The following is a 24,411-nucleotide window of genomic DNA, read 5'->3' as shown; positions in this document are numbered from 1 at the left end:
CTTATCTGGAAAACAATGAGGAATAGAATCATTTTTTGACCCGCCTGCCTCCCCAAACTGTCATGAAGACTACCTTGAAGGCTCTTTCTGGCCTGGAGGGTGCTCCACCAGAGCATCTTTTCACTGGTCACATTACACTTTTGTAATGTGTTTGCTAAGCCATTTTGCTACTTTTTCTATTGGGTTGTTTGTCTTTTTTGTATTGACCTGTAAGACCCTTTGTATATCCTGGGATATTAGTCTCCTAGTTTCTTTTACATGTTACAAAATCTTCTGCCAAACTGTGGGATGAACACCATTAATGAATGATTCATACCAGTATGAATACCATTAATATTTGTTTACAGTTCTTTTTAAATTCTGAGATGAAATTTGCATATAATGAAATGCAGAAATCAAATGCAGAAATACAGAAAGTATTCAATGTGACAAGTTTGGAAAAATACAACTCCTGCATAACCAAGCCTTTACTGAGAATTAGAATCTTACCATTGTCCTGGAAAATCCTCTCGTGTTCCTTCCCAGTCTATCTCGGCTCCCACTTCCATAGACAACCAAAGTTCCATTTGTTTTCTGTTATAGACTAGTCTGACCTGTTCTATAATTTTATATAAATGAAGTCATACAGTATATGCTATTTTGTAAGTGTTTTTTCCATGCAAAATGTTTTTGAAATGTACCCATGTTGCTGCATATATCAGTAGTTTGTTTTTTATTTCAGAGATGTCTTCCATTGTATGAATTTACCACAGTTAGTTTGTCCATTCTCTTATTGATGGACACCTGGGCTGTTAACAGATTTTGGCTTTTGTGAATAAAGATGCTATGAGTTTGCTTTCATAAAACTTTTTGTGGACATTTGTTTTCATTTCTCCTTGGAAAATACCTAAAAATGGAATTGTCTGGTCATGGAGTTAGGTATATGTTTAAGTTTATAAGAAAATGCAAGCTACACCAGTTTTGGAAGTGGTTGCACCATATTATGTACCCACCAGTAATGTGTAAGGTTCCAGTTGCTTCATATCCTTGCCAATATTTGGTGTACTTATTCTTTTTAAATTTTAGCCATTCAGGTGGGTGTAATGATATCACTCATTGTGGTTTTTTTTAAAAAATATTTTTCCATAAGTTATTGGAGGTACAGGTGGTATTTTTTTTTTTTGAGATGGAGTTTCACTCTTGTTGCCCAGGCTGGAGTGCAATGGCACAATCTCAGCTCACTGCAACTTCCGCCACTGGATTCAAGTGATTCTCCTGCCTCAGCTTCCCAAGTAGCTGGGATTACAGGTGCCCACCACCACACCTGGCTAATTTTTTTTTCTTTTTGTATTTTTAGTAGAGATAGGCTTTCACCATGTTGGCCAGGCTGGTCTTGAACTCCTGACCTCAGGTGATCCGCCGACCTCAGCCTCCAAAGTTTTGGGATTACAGGCGTGAACCACTGCGCCCAGCCATGAGTAAGTTCTTTAGTGGAGATTTGTGAGAACCTGGTGTACCCATCACCCGAGCAGTATACACTGCACCATATTTGTTGTCTTTTATCCCTCACCCCCCTCCCACTCTTCCCCACAAGCCCACAAAGTCCATTGTATCATTCTTATGCTTTTCATCCTCATAGCTTAGCTCCCACATATCAGTGAGAACATAGAGTGTTTGGTTTTCCATTCCTGAGTTACTTCAGGTTTTGATTTGTATTCTTCTAATGACTAATGATAGTGGTGAGCATCTTTTCACATGCTTATTGGCCATTTGTATATCTTATTCCATAAAGTGTCCATTAAATATTTTGTCTCTTTTTATTGAGTTGTTTTTATTGTTGAGTTTTAGAAATTTTTTGGTAATATCCTAGATACCAATCCTTTGTCAGATATATATTTTGCAAATACTTTCTCCCAGTCAGTGACTCATCTCTACATTTTCTTAATGATGTCTTTTTAAAAATAGACTTTATTGCTTAGAACAGTTTTAGATTTATAGAAAAATGAAAAGATAGTACAGAGAGTTCCCATATACCTCCCACCCAGTGTCCCCTATAATTAACATTTACATTGGTATGGTACATTTGTGACAATTAATAAACCCAGATCAACACATTATTATTAACTAAAATCCATACTTTATTAATATTTCCTTAGTCTTTACCCAGTATCTTTTTTTCTATTTCAAGATCCCATCCAGGATACTATATTAATATCATTTAGTTGCCATATCTCCTTAGGATTCTCTTTGCTATGACATTTTCTCCAGCTTTTCTCTTTTTTTGATGACATTGATAGTTTTAAGGAGTACAGGTCAGCTATTTTGTAGGATGCTCCTCTTGGGATTTATCAAATGTTTTTCTTGTGATTAGTCTGAATTTATGAGTTTATGGAAGGAATAGCGTGGAGATAGAGTGCCATCTTCATTACATCGTACCAACATGACTTATCACTGTTGATATTGACCTTGATCACCTGGCTGAAGTAGTTTGTCAGGTTTCCCCACAATAACCTTACTCTTTTTCCCCTCTTCCATACTATACTCATAGAAAGGAAGTTACTATGAGCAGCCCACACTTAAGGAATAGGAAATTAGGAAATTATGCTCTCCCTGAAGTTTTGTTTTGTTTTGTTTTGTTTTTGAGATAGGGTCTCACTCTGCCTTCTAGGCTGGCATGCAGTGGCACGATCATAGCTCACCGTAACCTCGAACTCCTGGGCTCAAGCGATCTTCCCATTTTAGCCTCCCAAGAAGCTAGGACTATGGGTGTGCACCACCACACCCAGCTAATTTTTTAAATTTTTGGTAGAGACAGGATCTCACTGCGTTGCCCAGACTGGTCTCAGACTCCCGGCCTCAAGCAATTCTCCCACCTCAGCCTCCCAAAGTGCTGGAATTATAAGCGTGAGCTACCACACCTGGCGTGACAAAGTCTTATTTATAAGTTTTTATTTTCTTTTATGGTTATTGTGTCCTTTCCGTTCCTAAGAAAGCTTTCTTACCCAAGTCATGAAAATATTCTCAGCCTATACCTATGTCAAACACAAAATTAAACATGTTTCACAAAACTAAACATAAAAGTTAGAACCATGAAGCTTTTAGAAGAAAACATAAGAAGTAGGATTATGCTGGACTCATCAAACAAATTGGAAGAGTCACCTTGTCTATTTTCTGAAACTGTTTGGGTAAAATTGGTGTTATTTCTTTTTTTTTTTTTTAATTTTTTTTTTATTATACTTTCAGTTCTAGGGTACATGTGCATAACGTGCAGGTTTGTTACATATGTATACTTGTGCCATGTTGGTGTGCTGCACCCATCAACTCATCAGCACCCATCAACTTGTCATTTACATCAGGTATAACTCCCAATGCAATCCCTCCCCCCACCCCCCTCCCCATGATAGGCCCCAGTGTGTGATGTTCCCCTTCCCGAGTCCAAGTGATCTCATTGTTCAGTTCCCACCTATGAGTGAGAACATGTGGTGTTTGGTTTTCTGTTCTTGTGATAGTTTGCTAAGAATGATGGTTTCCAGCTGCATCCATGTCCCTACAAAGGACACAAACTCATCCTTTTTTATGGCTGCATAGTATTCCATGGTGTATATGTGCCACATTTTCTTAATCCAGTCTGTCACTGATGGACATTTGGGTTGATTCCAAGTCTTTGCTATCGTGAATAGTGCCGCAATAAACATACGTGTGCATGTGTCTTTATAGCAGCATGATTTATAATCCTTTGGGTATATACCCAGTAATGGGATGGCTGGGTCATATGGTACATCTAGTTCTAGATCCTTCAGGAATCGCCATACTGTTTTCCCTAATGGTTGAACTAGTTTACAATCCCACCAACAGTGTAAAAGTGTTCCTATTTCTCCACATCCTCTCCAGCACCTGTTGTTTCCTGACTTTTTAATGATCGCCATTCTAACTGGTGTGAGATGGTATCTCATTGTGGTTTTGATTTGCATTTCTCTGATGGCCAGTGATGATGAGCATTTTTTCATGTGTCTGTTGGCTGTGTGAATGTCTTCTTTTGAGAAATGTCTGTTCATATCCTTTGCCCACTTTTTGATGGGGTTGTTTGTTTTTTTCTCGTAAATTTGTTTGAGTTCTTTGTAGGTTCTGGATATTAGCCCTTTGTCAGATGAGTAGATTGCAAAAATTTTCTCCCATTCTGTAGGTTGCCTGTTCACTCTGATGGTAGTTTCTTTTGCTGTGCAGAAGCTCTTTAGTTTAATGAGATCCCATTTGTCAATTTTGGCTTTTGCTGCCGTTGCTTTTGGTGTTTTAGACATGAAGTGTTTGCCCATACCTATGTCCTGAATGGTACTACCTAGGTTTTCCTCTAGGATTTTTATGGTATTAGGTCTAACATTTAAGTCTCTAATCCATCTTGAATTAATTTTCGTATAAGGAGTAAGGAAAGGATCCAGTTTCAGCTTTCCACTTATGGCTAGCCAATTTTCCCAGCACCATTTATTAAATAGGGAATCCTTTCCCCATTTCTTGTTTCTCTCAGGTTTGTCAAAGATCAGATGGCTGTAGATGTGTGGTATTATTTCTGAGGACGCTGTTCTGTTCCATTGGTCTATATCTCTGTTTTGGTACCAGTACCATGCTGTTTTGGTTACTGTAGCCTTGTAGTATAGTTTGAAGTCAGGTAGCGTGATGCCTCCAGCTTTGTTCTTTTGACTTAGGATTGTCTTGGAGATGCAGGCTCTTTTTTGGTTCCATATGAACTTTAAAGCAGTTTTTTCCAATTCTGTGAAGAAACTCATTGGTAGCTTGATGGGGTTGGCATTGAATCTATAAATAACCTTGGGCAGTATGGCCATTTTCACGATATTGATTCTTCCTATCCATGAGCATGGTATGTTCTTCCATTTGTTTGTGTCCTCTTTTATTTCACTGAGCAGTGGTTTGTAGTTCTCCTTGAAGAGGTCCTTTACATCCCTTGTAAGTTGGATTCCTAGGTATTTTATTCTCTTTGAAGCAATTGTGAATGGAAGTTCATTCATGATTTGGCTCTCTGTTTGTCTGTTACTGATGTATAAGAATGCTTGTGATTTTTGCACATTAATTTTGTATCCTGAGACTATGCTGAAGTTGTTTATCAACTTATGGAGATTTTGGGCTGAGACGATGGGGTTTTCTAAATATACAATCATGTCATCTGCAAAGAGGGACAATTTGACTTCTTCTTTTCCTAACTGAATACCCTTTATTTCTTTCTCTTTCCTGATTGCCCTAGCCAGAACTTCCAACACTATGTTGAATAGGAGTGGTGAGAGAGGGCATCCCTGTCTTGTGCCAGTTTTCAAAGGGAATTTTTCCAGTTTTTGCCCATTCAGTATGATATTGGCTGTGGGTTTGTCATAAATAGCTCTTATTATTTTGAGGTATGTTCCATCAATACCGAATTTATTGAGCGTTTTTAGCATGAAGGGCTGTTGAATTTTGTCAAAAGCCTTTTCTGCATCTATTGAGATAATCATGTTGTTCTTGTCTTTGGTTCTGTTTATATGATGGATTATGTTTATTGATTTGCGAATGTTGAACCAGCCTTGCATTCCAGGGATGAAGCCCACTTGATCATGGTGGATAAGCTTTTTGATGTGTTGCTGAATCCGGTTTGCCAGTATTTTATTGAGGATTTTTGCATCGATGTTCATCAGGGATATTGGTCTAAAATTCTCTTTTTTTGTTGTGTCTCTGCCAGGCTTTGGTATCAGGATGATGTTGGCCTCATAAAATGAGTTAGGGAGGATTCCCTCTTTTTCTATTGATTGGAATAGTTTCAGAAGGAATGGTACCAGCTCCTCTTTGTACCTCTGGTAGAATTCAGCTGTGAATCCATCTGGTCCTGGACTTTTTTTGGTTGGTAGGCTATTAATTATTGCCTCAATTTCAGAGCCTGCTATTGGTCTATTCAGGAATTCAACTTCTTCCTGGTTTAGTCTTGGGAGAGTGTAAGTGTCCAGGAAATTATCCATTTCTTCTAGATTTTCCAGTTTATTTGCATAGAGGTGTTTATAGTATTCTCTGATGGTAGTTTGTATTTCTGTGGGGTCGGTGGTGATATCCCCTTTATCATTTTTTATTGCGTCAATTTGATTCTTCTCTCTTTTCTTCTTTATTAGTCTTGCTAGCGGTCTATCAATTTTGTTGATCTTTTCAAAAAACCAACTCCTGGATTCATTGATTTTTTGGAGGGTTTTTTGTGTTTCTATCTCCTTCAGTTCTGCTCTGATCTTAGTTATTTCTTGCCTTCTGCTAGCTTTCAAATGTGTTTGCTCTTGCTTCTCTAGTTCTTTTAATTGTGATGTTAGAGTGTCAATTTTAGATCTTTCCTGCTTTCTCTTGTGGGCATTTAGTGCTATAAATTTCCCTCTACACACTGCTTTAAATGTGTCCCAGAGATTCTGGTATGTTGTATCTTTGTTCTCATTGGTTTCAAAGAACATCTTTATTTCTACCTTCATGTCATTATGTACCCAGTAGTCATTCAGGAGCAGGTTGTTCAGTTTCCATGTAGTTGAGCGGTTTTGATTGACTTTCTTAGTCCTGAGTTCTAGTTTGATTGCACTGTGGTCTGAGAGACAGTTTGTTATAATATCTGTTCTTGTACATTTGCTGAGGAGTGCTTTACTTCCAATTATGTGGTCAATTTTGGAGTAAGTGCAATGTGGTGCTGAGAAGAATGTATATTCTGTTGACTTGGGGTGGAGAGTTCTATAGATGTCTATTAGGTCTGCTTGCTGCGGAGATGAGTTCAATTCCTGGATATCCTTGTTAACTTTCTGTCTCGTTGATCTGTCTAATGTTGACAGTGGAGTGTTGAAGTCTCCCATTATTATTGTATGGGAGTCTAAGTCTCTTTGTAAATCTCTAAGGACTTGCTTTATGAATCTGGGTGCTCCTGTATTGGGTGCATATATATTTAGGATAGTTAGCTCTTCCTGTTGAATTGATCCCTTTACCATTATGCAATGGCCTTCTTTGTCTCTTTTGATCTTTGATGGTTTAAAGTCTGTTTTATCAGAGACTAGGATTGCAACCCCTGCTTTTTTTTGTTCTCCATTTGCTTGGTAGATCTTCCTCCATCCCTTTATTTTGAGCCTATGTATGTCTCTGCATGTGAGATGGGTCTCCTGAATACAGCAGACTGATGGGTCTTGACTCTTTATCCAGTTTGCCAGTCTGTGTCTTTTAATTGGAGCATTTAGTCCATTTACATTTAAGGTTAATAGTGTTATGTGTGAACTTGATCCTGCCATTATGATATTAACTGGTTATTTTGCTCGTTAGTTGATGCAGTTTCTTCCTAGCCTCAATGGTCTTTACATTTTGGCATGTTTTTGCAATGGCTGGTACCGGTTGTTCCTTTCCATGTTTAGTGCTTCCTTCAGGGTCTCTTGTAAGGCAGGCCTAGTGGTGACAAAATCTCTAAGCATTTGCTTATCTGTAAAGGATTTTATTTCTCCTTCACTGATGAAACTTAGTTTGGCTGGATATGAAATTCTGGGTTTAAAATTCTTTTCTTTAAGAATGTTGAATATTGGCCCCCACTCTCTTCTGGCTTGTAGAGTTTCTGCCGAGAGATCTGCTGTTAGTCTGATGGGCTTCCCTTTGTGGGTAACCCGACCTTTCTCTCTGGCTGCCCTTAAGATTTTTTCCTTCATTTCAACTTTGGTGAATCTGGCAATTATGTGTCTTGGAGTTGCTCTTCTCGAGTATCTTTGTGGCGTTCTCTGTATTTCCTGGATTTGAATGTTGGCCTGCCCTACTAGATTGGGGAAGTTCTCCTGGATGATATCCTGAAGAGTGTTTTCCAACTTGGTTCCATTTTCCCCCTCACTTTCAGGCACCCCAATCAGACGTAGATTTGGTCTTTTTACATAATCCCATACTTCTTGCAGGCTTTGTTCAATTCTTTTTCTTCTTTTTTCTTTTGGTTTCTCTTCTCGCTTCATTTCATTCATTTGATCCTCAATCACTGATACTCTTTCTTCCAGTTGATTGAGTTGGTTACTGAAGCTTGTGCATTTGTCACGTATTTCTCGTGTCATGCTTTTCATCTCTTTCATTTCGTTTATGACCTTCTCTGCATTAATTACTCTAGCCATCAATTCTTCCACTCTTTTTTCAAGATTTTTAGTTTCTTTGCACTGGGTACGTAATTCCTCCTTTAGCTCTGAGAAGTTTGATGGACTGAAGCCTTCTTCTCTCATCTTGTCAAAGCCATTCGCCGTCCAGCTTTGATCCGTTGCTGGCGATGAGCTGCGCTCCTTTGCCGGGGGAGATGTGCTCTTATTTTTTGAATTTCCAGCTTTTCTGCCCTGCTTTTTCCCCATCTTTGTGGTTTTATCTGCCTCTGGTCTTTGATGATGGTGATGTACTGATGGGGTTTGGGTGTGGGTGTCCTTCCTGTTTGATAGTTTTCCTTCTAACAGTCAGGACCCTCAGCTGTAGGTCTGTTGGAGATTGCTTGAGGTCCACTCCAGACCCTGTTTGCCTGGGTATCAGCAGCAGAGGCTGCAGAAGATAGAATATTGCTGAACAGCGAGTGCACCTGTCTGATTCTTGCTTTGGAAGCTTCCTCTCAGGGGTGTACTCCACCCTGTGAGGTGTGGGGTGTCAGACTGCCCCTAGGGGGAGATGTCTCCCAGTTAGGCTACTCAGGGGTCAGGGACCCACTTGAGCAGGCAGTCTGCCCCTTCTCAGATCTCAACCTCTGTGTTGGGAGATCCACTGCTCTCTTCAAAGCTGTCAGACAGAGTCGTTTGCGTCTGCAGAGGTTTCTGCTGCGTTTGTTATTGTTTACTGTGCCCTGTCCCCAGAGGTGGAGTCTACAGAGACAGCAGGTTTCCTTGAGCTGCTGTGAGCTCCACCCAGTTCGAGCTTCCCAGCGGCTTTGTTTACCTACTTAAGCCTCAGCAATGGCGGGCGCCCCTCCCCCAGCCTCGCTGCTGCCTTGCCGGTAGATCACAGACTGCTGTGCTAGCAATGAGGGAGGCTCCATGGGTGTGGGACCCTCCCGGCCAGGTGTGGGATATAATCTCCTGGTGTGCCCGTTTCCTTAAAGCGCAGTATTGGGGTGGGAGTTACCCGATTTTCCAGGTGTTGTGTGTCTCAGTTCCCCTGGCTAGGAAAAGGGATTCCCTTCCCCCTTGCGCTTCCCAGGTGAGGTGATGCCTAGCCCTGCTTCAGCTCTCGCTGGTCGGGCTGCAGCAGCTGACCAGCACTGATTGTCCGGCACTCCCTAGTGAGATGAACCCAGTACCTCAGTTGAAAATGCAGAAATCACCGGTCTTCTGTGTCGCTTGCACTGGGAGTTGGAGACTGGAGCTGTTCCTATTCGGCCATCTTGCTCCGCCCTCCAATTGGTGTTATTTCTTCCTTAAATGTCTGGTGGCAAACACCAGTGAATTCTTTAGCTCTGGAGTTTTCTTCCTAGGAAGGAATGTTTTTGATAATATATTCAATTTATTTAATTAGATATGAAATGCAGATTTTTCTGTTTCATCTTGTGTCCAATTCAGTAAGTTATTGCTAAGAAATGTGTTTATTTTATCCAAGTTGTCAAATTTGTTGCAATAAAGCTGTTTATAATATTTTATTATGTTTTTAATGTTGTAGGATCTTTAATGATCTCAGGCTTTTCTTGTTTTTGATGATCATCTTTTATTCCTGTTAGTGCTAATTTGCATTCTCTTTTTTCTTGATTAGTCGAGGTAGAGGAGCATCAATTTTTGCTGGCTTTGTTAATTTTCTCAGTTTTTTTTTTTTTCCTGTTTCATTGACCTTTGCCCTTTTTATTATTTCTTAACTTCTACTTACTTTGGATTTACTTTCCCATGATTTTCTAGTTTCTTAGAGTGGAATCCAAGGTCATTAATTTTAGGCCATTCTTTTCTAATATAAACATTTAAAGTTACAACTTTTTTCTCTAAGTGCTGCATCACTTGCTTCCCACAAATTTTAATATGTCGTGTTTTTATCGTCATTTAGTTCAAAATATTTTCTAATTCTCTTTATGCTTTCTTCTTTGACCCATATGTTATTTAAAAGTATATTGTTTAATTTTCAAAGTTTCCTTTTTTCTGACTATCTTGTTATTGACTTCTTGTTAATTCCATTGTGGTCTGAGAACATATTCTACATTTTATTTCTGTCAAATTTACTTACACATGGTTTATGGCCTAGCGTAAACCTATCTTGGTGAAGGCACTATGTATACTTGGAAAAAAAAGTGTATTCTCTCGTTGGATATAGTGTTCTATAAATATTAGTTAAGTCAAGTTGGTCGGTAATGTTATTTAGATCCTCTAAGTCTTTACTAATTTTTGTCTAGCTCCTTTATCTGTAGCTGAGAACAAGTTGTTAAAATCTCCAGCTATGTTTTCTCCCTTTAATTCTCCCAATTTTACTTTATTTTGAAGTTATGTTGTTATACCACATATACATTTATGAATACTGTCTCTTCCGGATGAAGTAATTCTTTATTCATTATGAAATGCTTCTCTTTAGTAACATTCTTACTTGAAGTCTACTTTACCTGATTTAATATCAGATAGCCACGGAAGCCTTCTTGTACTACTGTTTACATACTATGTGCCCTTCTCCATCCATTTGTTTTTATCCAATCTCTATTTTTATATTAAAATACATATCTCCTAGAAAGCACATGATAGTGTCTTGCTCTTTTTCTCCATTCTGACATTCTGCCTTTTAATTCAAATGTGGTCCATGTTTATTAACATTTAACATAATTATTGATATTTCAGATTTAAATCTTTATTCACTAGTTGTTTTCTGTTTTCCCCCCCTGTTTTTCCCATATTCCTCTTTTTCTGCCTTCTCTTGGATTATTTGAATGTACTATAGATTTTTATTATATTTATTTGATTTTAGCTGTACCTCTTTGCATCATTTTTAGTGTTGTTCTAGGGATTACAATGTATATTAATAACTTGCCACAATTTACTTAGAGATAATATTGTACCCCTTCATGTCAATTGTGGAAACCTTGCAACTATATTCCTCCCAATTTTATGCTTTATGTATTATGTTTATGTATTACAACTTACTGACATTTTACATTCCACCATATGATGCTACAATTTTCACTTTGAACAGTAATATGTATTTTACATAGATTAAGAAGAAAAGTAGTGTTTTATATCTACCCATTTCCAATGCTCTTCATTTCTTCCTGTAGATCCAAACTTCCCTTCAGCCTGAAGAACTCTGTTCAACATTTTTTGTAATGCATATCTGATGGCTATTAATTCTCTGGGTTATCTTTTATGTAAAATGCCTTCATTTAACCTTTATTCTTGGTTTTTGCTAGATATATAATTCTTGACAGTTTTCTTTCAGTGCTTTAAAGATGTTGGTCCATGGTCTTTGGACCCTCATTGTATGTCATATGTCATAAGCAGTTATTTGAATTGTGGTTCCTCTGAATCTTACTTTCCTCTAGCTTCTTTAAGACATTATCTTTGTTTTTTAGTAGTTTGTCTCTGATGTGTCTAGCTGTGATTTACTTTGTATTCATTTTACGTGGGACTCGCTGAATTTCTTTAAATCTGTGAGTTTGTGTCTTTCATCAAATTGGGAGAGTTTACTTCTGTCATTTTTTTCAAATACAATTTTTCTAGTTTATTTTCTCTCTTTTCCTTCTGTGACTCTAACTACATATGTTTTAGATATTTTTATAATGTTCTATAGGTTCCTGAGCCTCTGTTATTTTCTCTTCATTTTTTCTTCTTTGTTCTTCAGAATGGATAATTTCTATTGATCTTCATGTTTTCTGACTCTTCTGTCATTTCTATTTTGTTGTCAAGCCTATCCAGTGAATTTTTAATTCAGATATTATATGTTTCAGCTCTAGAATTTCCACTTGGTTCTTTATTATAATTTTTACATTTCTTTTCTGATATTTTCTGACTTTTCATTCATTATAAGCATATTTTCCTTTATGCCCTTCAGCATATCTATAATAGCTGCTTTAAAAATCCTTGTCTGCTAATTCCGACATTTGAATCATTTTAGGGCTACTTTTAGTTGATTGTCTTTTTTCTTGAGTTTTCCTCATGCTTTTCTGGTTCTTCGTATGTGTGGGGACCCTGGTTTTGCTCTTTTCGTTTGAAGAATGTTGATTTTTGTTTTGTTATATTGATTTTGCTTATGTTTCGTTTTGTTTTGTTTGTGTTAGCCGGCAACTAGACTGGCTGGACTCAAATTGCAAGTTATTTCTCCTCTGCAATGGGTAACAGCTTAAATAACAATTCAGTTTTTTTAGTCTTAGGTCTTCTCCTTAGAGTCTGTCACACACATGCATGGTTTGGGGTCAGCAGAGAGTTGGATGTAGTTTATACGTAGGATTCGAAGCTCTTTCTTTCTGGCTTTCTCATTTTGGAGGACTTCCTCCTTACTTCTCAGTAGTTGTGTTTGCTATGAACTCTGTACTCTAGTTCTTCAATACAGAAAGACTACAGCTTTTCCATCACAGTTTAAGTTGCTCTGCATGGTACAGACTGGGTCCTGTCCTCAAGCTAAACACCAGAAAAGTAATGGGAAACTGACCCAGTGCCATTTTCTTCTTCTAAGTGTTGACCCCCCTCCACTATCTGCCTGCTTTTGATCTCTCCACACTGCCTTCAAGTAGTATATTTATATTTTGTTTTGTTTTTCTCCAGAGTTCATAGTTTTAATCTGTAGTAGGACAGGGTCGATAGGAGCTTACTTGTCTATTGCTGGAAGTAGAATCTGTAGCTTGTTTTTTTCCCCTTCTTAATCATATTATATTATTAATAAAAATTTTTAATTTAAATGTAGTCAAGTCTATTTTTCATTTGTGATTCTTTTCTTAAAATCTTATGCAGGGAAGTGTTTCCTACCCCCAAATTATTCATGCATTCTCTTATATAATCTTTCTTATAATTTGCCTTATACATTTAGTTTTCTTTAATCCTGTTGGAATTGATTTTTTTACTTGTTTTAAAATAATTTTTAAAAAGTATTTTAGAATAGGTTTAGATTTATGGAAAAGTTGTAAAGATAGTACAAGGAGTTATAATAAACCCTGTACCCAGTTTTACCTATTATTATCATCTTACATAAGTATGGTATATTTCTCACAATCAATAAACTAGTATTAATACATTGTTATTAACTAAAATGCATACTTAAATATTTCCTTTGTCACACATCAAGTCTCAATGTATGTATACATCTGTCTCTGGACTTTACATTCTGTTTCCTTGTTCTATTTGTCTGTCTCTGAGACAATACTACACTGTCATAATTACTATAGCTTTATAATAAATCTTGATACGTAGTAGAGCAAGTTTCCCCCCTTTTTCTTCCTTCAAGGATACTTTAACTATTCTTGACTTTTTACATATATATTTTAGAAGCAGCTTGTTAAGTTGCACACATACACACACAACTCTCAGGATATGGCATTGAATTAATAAATCAGTGTGGAAACTACTGACATCTTTATAATAGTGACTGTTCCTATTCGTGAAAATTGTAAATCTTTCCATTTGAATAGATCTCTTCATTAGATTTATTCCTAAGTATTTAATTTTTATGTCAATGTACATACTATCTTTCCCCAGTAATGTTTTAATTGATAACTGGCTGGATCAATGAATGAAAACTGTATACTAGGCCCTGTGAAGAATATTGAAGGCAAAGGAGAGGAATGAATTATTTTTGAGTGCCAAAAACCTGCCAGGTATTATTACTGATGCTTTGCTTTTTTCTCATCTAATAATTTCAACAACTGTGTCAGCATCCTATTACATTCTGCCATATACAGATAAGAAAACTGAGTCTCTTAGAGGGTTAAGGAACTTGTCTAAGGTAATGAAGCCAGGAAGTGGTAGAGCTGGTGTTGATATCTAGGTTTGCCTGATTGTAGTGTGCATGGTCTGTCTACTCTAACATCCTGTCTCCAGATAATTCCATCATACCCCCTACTATGGACCTGAACTATTTTTGTGTGGGAAGAGGGCAGGATATAAAATGTGTATCCAGGCAATAAGGTTGAGGACTACAGCTGCAGTAATACAGACATTCTGAGGAAACAGTCACTTTGAGCTGAAGGGCTCTGCTTCCTGCAAGAGGAAACATTGTCACTAAATTTTTCAGACTAGAGAGAATTTGGACATGCAGTAGTGGAAGGTCACAGGTGCCTGGGATATTAAAAAAGACCATTTCCAGGGCAATGAATGCTGAGAATATCTGACTTGAGCCCCAGCATTCAGAAGCCACAAGAGGAAGTGAAGTGACAAACTTACACCTTTGTATATGAACTAATGAGGCAGGGTTGTGGACTCCCTTCTCATAGCTTTCCTGAGAGTCCATGGTACCTCAGGCTTTAGACCTACCTCTTTTCCTCTTGGATACTGAAAAAATGAAATGGAATGGGAGGTTGGCTCCCGCAAATTACAGTAACTTTGCTTATGGTGACTTTTTTGGGCACTGCAGGCAGCATCCAGCAAGAGAAAGCCGGGAGGAGCTGACAGAGCCCTCATCACTGCTTCCCTGACAGGAGGTAAGGGAAGCAAAAAAGAGCCCCTGAGGGACAGCTCACCTCTGCTCAGACCCACCACAGTTACAGCATCTGTCCAGCTTTCTATAGCACTTGAAGGTAATCAGATCCTACAGTTTGGTGTTCAAGGCCACAACACCTGGTCCCAGTCCATGTTGCCAGTGTCCTATGTTTCCTCTTTCTCCATCACTCATGTAGTCTATGCATGGGCCACACTCAATCATTCTGCATTTCCCGTAGTTCCCTACTTGTGTGATATTGCTCATACTATTTATTTGGCCTGAGACCCTTCCCCACCTTCACCCTCATTCATGTGTTCAGCAAATTTGTATTGAGTACTACATGCCAGGTACTCTTCAGGTTCCATGAGGACTTCTGAGAATTTAGGACTCCTTTCTCTCAGGAGCAAGTACACTGCCTACTGAGGGGATAAGACTTGTACACATAACTAGACTCCAAGGTGAAAGTGACAAACATACACATCCATCTGAGGAAAACTGCATCTTCCTACAAGTTTTCTCAGCACCTCTTTAGAATCAGGTGTGCTAGGTTTGCTCAAAATGGCAGCGCTGGAGGAAGAATTCACATTGTCTTTGGTAGTCCTGAGTGCGGGACCTGAAGGACTCCTAGGCATGAAGCAGAGTGACAAAATAGACCAGTTTCTAGTGACAGAAAGTGGCAGAATCGTGATCCTCTATAAGGTTTCTGAATAGAAACCCTTGGGGAGCTGGTCAGTGAAACAGGGTCAAATTATAACATGTCCAGTTGTGTGCAACTTTCAAACTGGAGAGTATATTGTTGTACACAATAATAAAGTTTTAAGAATATGGAATAATGAAGATGTAAACAGGGATAAAGTATTTAAAGCTACATTGTCAGCTGAAGTATTAGGATACTTTCAGTGCAAGGGTCAGAACCCTTGGTGCTCTTCAAGGAAGGTGTTGTTTATGGTTTAGAGGCCGTGCTTGCAGACCCCCAGCAGAAAATTGAAACTGTTATCTCTGATGAAGTGATTAAATGGACAAAGTTTTTCATAGTATTCAGACTTCCTGTTTTAATGTTTATTACTGAAAAACATGGAAATTACATTGCTTAGGTGCAAATGTTTAACTCACATATCTTAACCAAATATATACTCTTACTTGGACAAGACAAAAACTCTGTTATAGAGAGTTTTACTGCATCAGTAGATCAAAAATTCATCTCTTTGATGTCATTAAACTCTGATGGTTGTATATATGAAACCTTGATACCAATACGTCCAACTGACCCAGAAAAAAATCAGAGCTTAGTTAGATCACTGTTGCTCAAGGCTGTTGTGTCTGGTAATGCTCCAAATGGAGTTGGACTCACTGCCCTGGATCAGGATCACGTCACAGTCCTAGGAAGTCCACTAGCAACTTCTAAGGAATGCCTCTCTGTATGGAACATAAAATTTCAAACACTACAGACTTCAAAAGAGTTACCACAAGGGACCAGTGGTCAACTCTGGTATTATGGGGAAAATTTGTTTATGCTACATGGAAAATCTCTAGCTGTGATTCCATACAACTGTGAAGTGTCATCATTAGCAGGTGCTCTTGGAAAACTCAAGCATAGTCAAAATCCAGGAACTCATGTTGTGCCCCATTTTTGTAAACTGGGAAACACCTCAAGGATGTGGACTTGGGTCCCAGAACTCAGAACAGTTAAGAAGAATTTTAAGGAGATGAAAAATTGAAGTGAGTTTATAGCCAGAGGTCTCACCATCCAAACAACTTTTGTCAACCATAATGAAAGATTCAGAAAAGCACATTGAAGTAGAAGTATGGAAATTTTTGGCTCTGAAGCAGACACCTGACTTTCATACTGTCATTGGGGACACAGTAACAGGACTTCTGGAAAGGTGTAAAGCAGAACGATCATTTTATCCCCGGAACTGTCTGATGCAGCTTATCCAAACGCATGTGCTTTCTTACAGTTTGTGCCCTGACTTAATGGAGATTGCCTTAAAAAAGAAAGATGTACAGGTGTTACAACTCTGTCTACAGCAGTTCCCTGACATTCCTGAATCGGTCACCTGTGCTTGCTTAAAATTTTTCTTGAGCATTGGTGATGACAGTCTTCAAGAAACAGATGTCAGTATGGAGTCAGTTTTTGACTATAGTAATTCTGTACATGATGAGAAAATGGAAGAGCAAACTGAAATTCTTCAAAATGGCTTCAATCCTGAAGAAGATAAATGCAATAACTGTGATCGAGAGTTAAATAAAAAGCCCCAGGACAAAACAAAGGAGACCACTTCATGCCCTGTGATACCAAAAGGAGCAGCTCTACTTAATGCAATTCTTCATTCAGCATATAGCAAAACATTTCTTCTGCCTCATTTGAAAAACATCCGAGCACAGCATACCACGCTGTTTCTTAAGTATTTGTATTTCCTTTATCTGAAGTGTAGCAAAAATGCTACTATGACTCTTCCTGGAATATACCCACCTACCTAGAACCAGATTATGGATTGGATATGTCTACTTCTGGATGCAAATTTTACTGTTATAGTAATGATGCCAGAAGCAAAGAGGCTACTGATAAATCTTTACAAGCTTGTAAAATCTCAGATATCTGTTTATTCCGAGCTCAACAAGATTGAAGTAAGTTTTCGGGAGCTACAGAAATTAAATCAAGAAAAGAATAATAGAGGATTATATTCAATTAAAGTGCTGGAGCTCTTCTGATATTACCAATTCTCCTTCATAGACATTTTATAAAGCTCTTTTATGTGAACTCTTGCTTCATCCAGGGAAGAATGGTGTTTTGTTTGCAACCATCTCGGTGTCAAGAGAAACATGTCAGTGAGTACCTGGACCATCACTTATTGATGCTCCGGGGTAGGACTGTGGGTTTCACATGAACCTATTCTAGGTTGTGGACATTGGTGTGCAGAGGTTCTGCAATTTTTAAAAAATATGTAACTGGGTTGGTTTTAAGTAAAATTATTTGTGTATTGATAAAAGTCTAATTTCTTATATATTTTGAATTATTTTTCTTTTAATAAAAAACGACCATTGAAGCAGTGAAAAAAAAAAAATCCGGTGTGCTAACAGAAGACATTTAATTATGCCATCACATATGAATTTTCTGTCCTCCAAATTGACCCAACACCTCGTACATCTCTTAGGGCAGCATTCCTTTCCTGGAGGAGGTGCTTTGAGGGGAACTCTGGAGGAAGAATAAGGTTTAGATAGTGAGTTCCTTGGAGGCCAGAACTGAGTTCTCCGAGTTTCTGAGCCTTGGTCTATTGCTTCTACTTCCTCTACAGGTTCTCCCTGGACTATTTCTCTCATTCTTGTGCTTTAACTTTCATCAATATGCAGTTATCTCCCTAATCTTGGTCTCTTACCAAAACCTTCCCCGCATAAAGCCAAATGCTACTTGGATATCTACACTGGTCATTCCACAGCCACTGAAATGGAAGTCTTCAACCTACTTAACTCCATCCAAACAGCTTCTCCACTGCATGGCACTGGCATCTACCCAGTCACCCAGACCAGATTTCTCAGCATCACCCTTAACTCCTTCCACTCCCCCACCTAATCTGCCATCAGGTCCTGCCGGTTTACCTCCTAATTATTTCTGGAATGTATCTTTACCTCACCTACCCTCCTGCTACTGCACAAATTTAGGTCTTTATTATCTCTCACCTGGATTACTCTTCATTGTCTCCTCACTGTCATCCCTCTAGAGTCTCCTCCACACATCAGCTGAAGTGATTTACCTAAAATGCTAATTCAATTGCATTATCCCCACTGCTGAAACCCTCTAATGGCTTCCCAATCTGAAAAACAGATTAGAGACATCCCTTCTGAAAGTGCTACAGCTGAATTATTGTTACCCTGCCTCAGGCCTCTTGGGTGAGCTCAGGCAAATCCCTTTCCTTCTCTGGGCTTCAATCTCCTTATCTAAAAAATAAGGGGATTGGAAGAGTTCTGTATTTCCCAAAATGCATTGTCTGGACTGCTGGCCATATGAAATGCTTTTTCCACATGGGTCTGGAGTAAAATGTGTTTGGAGAATGCATTCTCTAGCTCCTGTTGGAGAGTGACAGTGCACCTTGACATGTCACTGGCTCTGATAAGCCTGGCAATCAAGAAGGCTTGCTAACTTCCCTCCACTCAAGTTTCCTCAAACTTTTGTCACCACAGAATCCTTTTGGAGCTGAGCATCTATTAGAATCTTGAGGAACCAATGTTTGTGGAACATACTTTGGAAAATGCTGGAGTGGATCATTAACCAGGACTGCACTGCTATGATCAGTGGTGATTCTGTTTAAGTTATTATTTGAGACATGAGGATGATGTCTGACTCAGGTTTACATCTACCACAGCAGATGCTCAGACAATGGTTATTGAACAGGGGGTGTAATAAGAAATGGATAAATTGAATGGAAAGTGCACCTATTTTAGATGTGGACAGTAGATTCCTAGCCATGGTAAGACAGCAGATTGTTCCCAGAAAGAGTACAAATCTTGATGGGCAGAGTGTGCTAACTACAGTAGTGATGGGTACTTCTGTGACCCATGTGGCTGTCTGTACTGCTGGACATGCCCATTCATGGCCATTATCATTTGACAGTTCCTCTGGGAAAGTTTACCCAGGGACTCTGGGGTGTGACAAGAAGAGAGCTGCCCCACTCTTGTGCCTTTCGTTGCACAAAAGCCATCGTTGGCACTTGTAAATGTTGACTCTTAGTAGCTCTGCTAGAAAATCAGCATTTTCTATCTCTGGACCATGTCCTGGACAAGGCAGAAGTCTTCGTGGCACTGGGCATGGAGCCTAGTCTGCTGTATTCCTCAGCTGGGTCTTGCATTAGCACTGATTGCTGGCAAGGCCATCAGCCTAAGGCTGTGTTTTTCTAATCAAGGAAGCCAGTTTAGCACTTGGGAAAGAATAGTCAGCTGAGCCACGTTACTTTCCCCTCCTGGTAGAAATAATGTAGGCAGAGACAGTGGAACTTTTGCGAATGGTTTTGCAGGCAGCCCCAAGTCACTGAGGTTCTGTACTCTCCAGCCACTTCAGGGCTGCTCACTGCAGTCAACCAATAGGCCTTCCTGTCCTGGGACTGGTGAGAGAGACCCAATCCTCATGACGTTTGGAGCCTTTCAGCACATTCTCCCTGGGGTGGGGGTGGGGGTGGGGGACAGAAAAGCATTTCCTGATCCCCCAGGCAAGAATACCAGGGTTCAACTGGAGGGAAGCTGGTATTAATATTATTCCATTATTCCTAATTGTAGAGAATGGAACCAAGACCATACACACACACACACACACTTGCTGAAGTCCACACAGCAAGAAGATGGCAAGATTGAAGTCCCAATCCAGGTCAGACTAGTTGCAACGCACTTGCTCATGACACCACATTGCACCTCTGTTAGTTGTTTGTTTGTTTGTCTTTACCAGAGTTTGTGGGCTCTTTGAGGGCAAGAGCCATATCTGATTTGTAGTAGGGCCTGCCACATAGTGGGTGTTGAGGGGAGCTCATAGTCAGCATAAGGCTGCTTGCATCAGAGCATTGTGGTTCACTTGTTAAGGGTGTGGGGGAAAGTTCTCTGCAATGTGGGCCTTGAGAAACAAACGCATCTGCTCCTTACTTGCCAAGCCTGGCATCCCCCAAAGATAATTACTGTGGACTCTCAGCTGTTGGAGCTGAGAGGCTATTCCACATCGGCTGAGTGTGTTTCCCAAAACAGGTTTACATTGTTTTGAAACCATGGTGCAGAGCACCCAGAGAGCAAATAGAAGTTGATCCCCACACAACAGGCAGTAACTAAGACACCAAGAGTGAGTGGGACAGGTTTGGGTGGCTAAAGGGGAAAGCTGGCTAGTGCCGAGGGTATGCACATTTTAGAAAGGGACCCACACTTGTGGAAGGCAACCCAGTCAACTGAAGCAAGAGTCCTAGGACTGTTCCTGACCTTTAACTCAATAATTCTTCTTCCTGAGATTTTATTCCTCAGGAAGCAGTTCAACAGAATTGAGAAGATACATGCATGAAGATGTTTGTTATGAGATTGGCTGTAGTAATATAACACTGGGAACAAATGAATTGCCCAACAATAATGGGTGGCAAATTAAATTATGGCATATCCATTCCATGGCATATTATGAGAACATTTAATATGCTCATTCTGAAACCTGCGGCGGTCTGAGGAATACATGCAACAGGTTTTGAAAAGGAAGAGGCTCCATTGTATTTACACTGTGATCTTGCAACTTACAAAAACTCATAGTGAATGCGTAAATAAAAAGAGCTGTGTTCTGGTGATGGGATTTGGGTGATTTCCTTTATAAAATATCTTGATCATTAGTGTCATTGCTATATTGTTTTTGCATTTCTAGAAGGAACTGTTTGTGTGGGTACATGCACCTTTGTGTGGGTGGAATCAACACAGAATTTCTCCCCAAAGCTAAATCTATTTTAAATGGATTCTTACATCTACTTAATAATAAAAGTGTATATATGAGGAACACAGACAGGAAGAAAACAAGTGCTGGTGCCATTTGATGCATGATCAGCACCATGACATGTTACTAAAAAGAAGCCAGTGAGGGAGGGATTATCATGGTGGATGGGAGGCAGGACTAGATTGCAACTCCAGACAGAGCAGCGTGCGGTGGCTTGCAAATTTAAGATTCAGATTGACTGGAAGAACAAACCAGCAATCTCAAGAGGACCCACATACCCTCTGAAGGAAGCAGACTGCTCCTGCAGGACCCAGGAGACACCCCAAATACTGTGAGTGCCCCAACTACAAAAGTGGGAAAGGGAGACCCTCTTCTCCTGAACACACACACCCACTGGAGAAACTGAAGGTCTTTGTGGGAGAAGTTTCCTACCTTACCTGGAGCTGAGTCAATTTAGGGAGCCAAGCAAAATACAGGGGTAGAGGAAGCAGCAGAAAGGCCCTAGGGAGCTCACTGGATCCCCAGACAGCCCATTCTTACCTGGCATCACAGGGATCCACTGGGAGGGTGGCCAGAGGAGCGTGGGGTAAAACTCCAGAGAGAAAGAAATCTCCAGCTGAACTTCATAACAATTTGAATGGGGCAAGAAGCCTCTTGGCTAGAAATCAGGGGAGGGCGCAAATCCAGTGTGCAGGCTCCACAGGCGGGAGAAGAATCAATCCCTTTTATTTTGCAGCTGGGAGGTGGGTAGCCTGGGGCATGTTTTCAAGCCCGTCTCACTCACCGCCTGGAAACAGACTCAGGACTGTTGCGGGGTGCATGGTGGGAGTGAGACTGGCCCTTCAGTTTGTGTGGGACCTTGGTGAGGCCTGTGGTTGCCAGCTTTCCTCCACTTCCCTGACAACCTGCGTAACTCAGCAGAGGCAGCCATAATCCTCCTACATACACAACTCCAGTGACATGGGAATCTCACCCCCATCCCCCACAGCAGCCACAGCAAGACCGGTCCAAGGAGAGTCTGGGCTCAGATATGCCTAGCCCTGCCCCCACCTGATGGTCCTTCCCTACCCACCATGGTAGCTGAAGACAAAGGGACATGTAATCTTGGGAGTTCTAGGGCCCCGCCCAGCACCATTTCCTCTCCATACTATGACAGCTGATGCTCTCTGGAAAGTGCCACCTCCCAGCAGGAGGCCAACCAGCACAAAAATAGAGCATTAAACTACCAAAGCTAAGAACTTTCATAGAACTCATTGCACTGACCCCCCACCCCCACCCCGCCCACCACCTCCACTGGAACAGGTGCTGGTATCCATGGCTGATAGACCCATAGACAGTTCATATCACAGGACTCTGTGCAGACAATCCCCAGTACCAGCCTGGAGTCGGGTAGATTCACTAGGTGGCTAGACCCAGAAGAGAGACAACAATCACAGCAGTTTGGCTCACAGGAAGCCACACCCATAGGAAAGGGGGGAGAGTACTACAACAAGGGAATACCCCATGGGACAAAAAGAATCTGAACAACAGCCTTCAGCCCTAAACCTTCCCTTCTGACAGAGCCTACCCAAATGAGAAGGAACCAGAAAACCAACCCTGGTAATATGACAAAACAGGGCTCTTTAACACCCCCCAAAAATCCTGCTAGTTCACCAGCAATGGTTTCAAATCAAGAAGAAATCCCTGATTTACCTGAAAAAGAATTCAGAAGGTTAGTTATTAAGGTAATCAGGGAGGCACCAGAGAAAGGTGAAGCAGGAAATCCAAAAAATGATACAAGAAGTGAAGAAAAATATTCGAGGAAATAGGTAGCTTAAAGAAAAAAAACATAAAAAATTCAGGAAACTTTGGGCACACTTTTAGAAATGTGAAATGCTCTGGAAAGTCTCAGCAATAGAATTGAACAAGTAGAAGAAAGAAATTCAGAGCTCAAAGACAAGGTCTTCAAATTAACCCAATCCAACAAAGACTAAGAAAACAGAATGAGAAAATATGAACAAAGCCTCCAAGAAGTCTGGGATTATGTTAAACGACCAAACCTAAGAATAATTGATGTTCCTGAGGAAGAAGACAATTCTAAAAGCTTGATTTGGAGGAATAATTGAGGAAAACTTCCCCAGCCTTGCTAGAGACATAGACATACAAATACAAGAAGCACAAAGAACAGCTGTGAAATTCACCACAAAAAGATAATCACCTAGGCACATTGTCATCAGTTTATCCAAAGTTAAGATGAAGGAAAGAATCTTAGGAACTGTGAGCCAGAAGCACCAGGTAACCTATGGAGGAAAACCTATCAAATTAGCAGCAGATTTCTCAGCAGAAACCTTGCAAGCTAGAACGGATTGGGGTCCTATCTTTAGCCTCCTCAAACAAAACAGGTATCAGCCAAGAATTTTGTATCAAGTGAAACTAAGCATCATATATGAAGGAAAGATACAGTCTTTTTCAGACAAACAAAAGAGAGAATTCACCATTACCAAGCCACCACTATAAGAACTGCTAAAAAGGGCTCTAAATCTTGAAAGAAATCCTGGAAACACATCAAAATGGAACCTCTTTAAAGCATGAATCACACAAGACCTATAAAACAAAAATACAAGTTAAAAAAGCAAAAAAAAAAAAAAAAAAAAAAAAAAAAAAAACCACAAAAAAAAACACACCAGCAACAAAGAGCACAATAAATGCAAGGGTACCTCACATTTCAATACTAACATTGAATGTAAATACCCTGAATAGCCTGGATGCTTCACTTAAAAGATACAGAACTACAGAATGGATAAGAACTCACCAACCAACTATCTGCTGTCTTCAGGAGACTCACCTAACACATAAAGACTCACATAAACTTAAAGTAAAGAGGTGGAAAAAGGCACTTCATGCAAATGGACACCAAAAGTGAGCAGGGGTAGTTATCCTTATATCAGACAAAACAAACTTTAAAGCAACAGCAGTAAAAAAAACACAAAGAGGGACATTATATAATGGTAAAAGGCCTTTCCAAGAGGAAAATATCACAATCCTAAAAGTGTATGCACCTAGCACTGGAGCTCCCAAATTTACAAAACAATTACTAATAGATATAAGAAATGAGATAGACAGCAACATAATAATTGTGGGGGACTTCAATACTCCACTGACAGCACTAGACAGGTCATCAAGATAGAAAGTCAACAAAGAAACCAAGGAATTAAACTATACCTTGGAACAAATGGACTTAACAGGTATATACAGAACATTTCATCCAACAATCACAGAACACACATTCTGAATATTCAACAGTGTGTGGAACTTTCTCTAAGATAGACCATGTGATAGGCCATAAAATGAGCCTCAATAAATTTAAGAAAATTGAAACTATATCAGGCACTCTCTCAGTCCACAGTGGAATAAAACTGAAAATCAACTCAAAAAGGAAC

The 24,411-nt window shown here is 39.7% G+C and overlaps 1 pseudogene; it reads left to right on the top strand.

Moving 5' to 3' along the window:
* The window catches only part of LOC140710825 (nucleolar protein 11 pseudogene), a 163,175-nt pseudogene extending 145,617 nt beyond the window's left edge, over nt 1-17,558 (top strand).
* The last annotated feature ends 6,853 nt before the right edge of the window (nt 17,559-24,411 follow it).

This window comes from Chlorocebus sabaeus, chromosome X, assembly GCF_047675955.1.
Source record: "Chlorocebus sabaeus isolate Y175 chromosome X, mChlSab1.0.hap1, whole genome shotgun sequence".
NCBI classification, from domain to species: Eukaryota; Metazoa; Chordata; class Mammalia; order Primates; family Cercopithecidae; genus Chlorocebus; species Chlorocebus sabaeus.
Note: the sequence above shows the minus strand (reverse complement) of the source record. Positions and strands in the feature narration are given on the sequence as shown.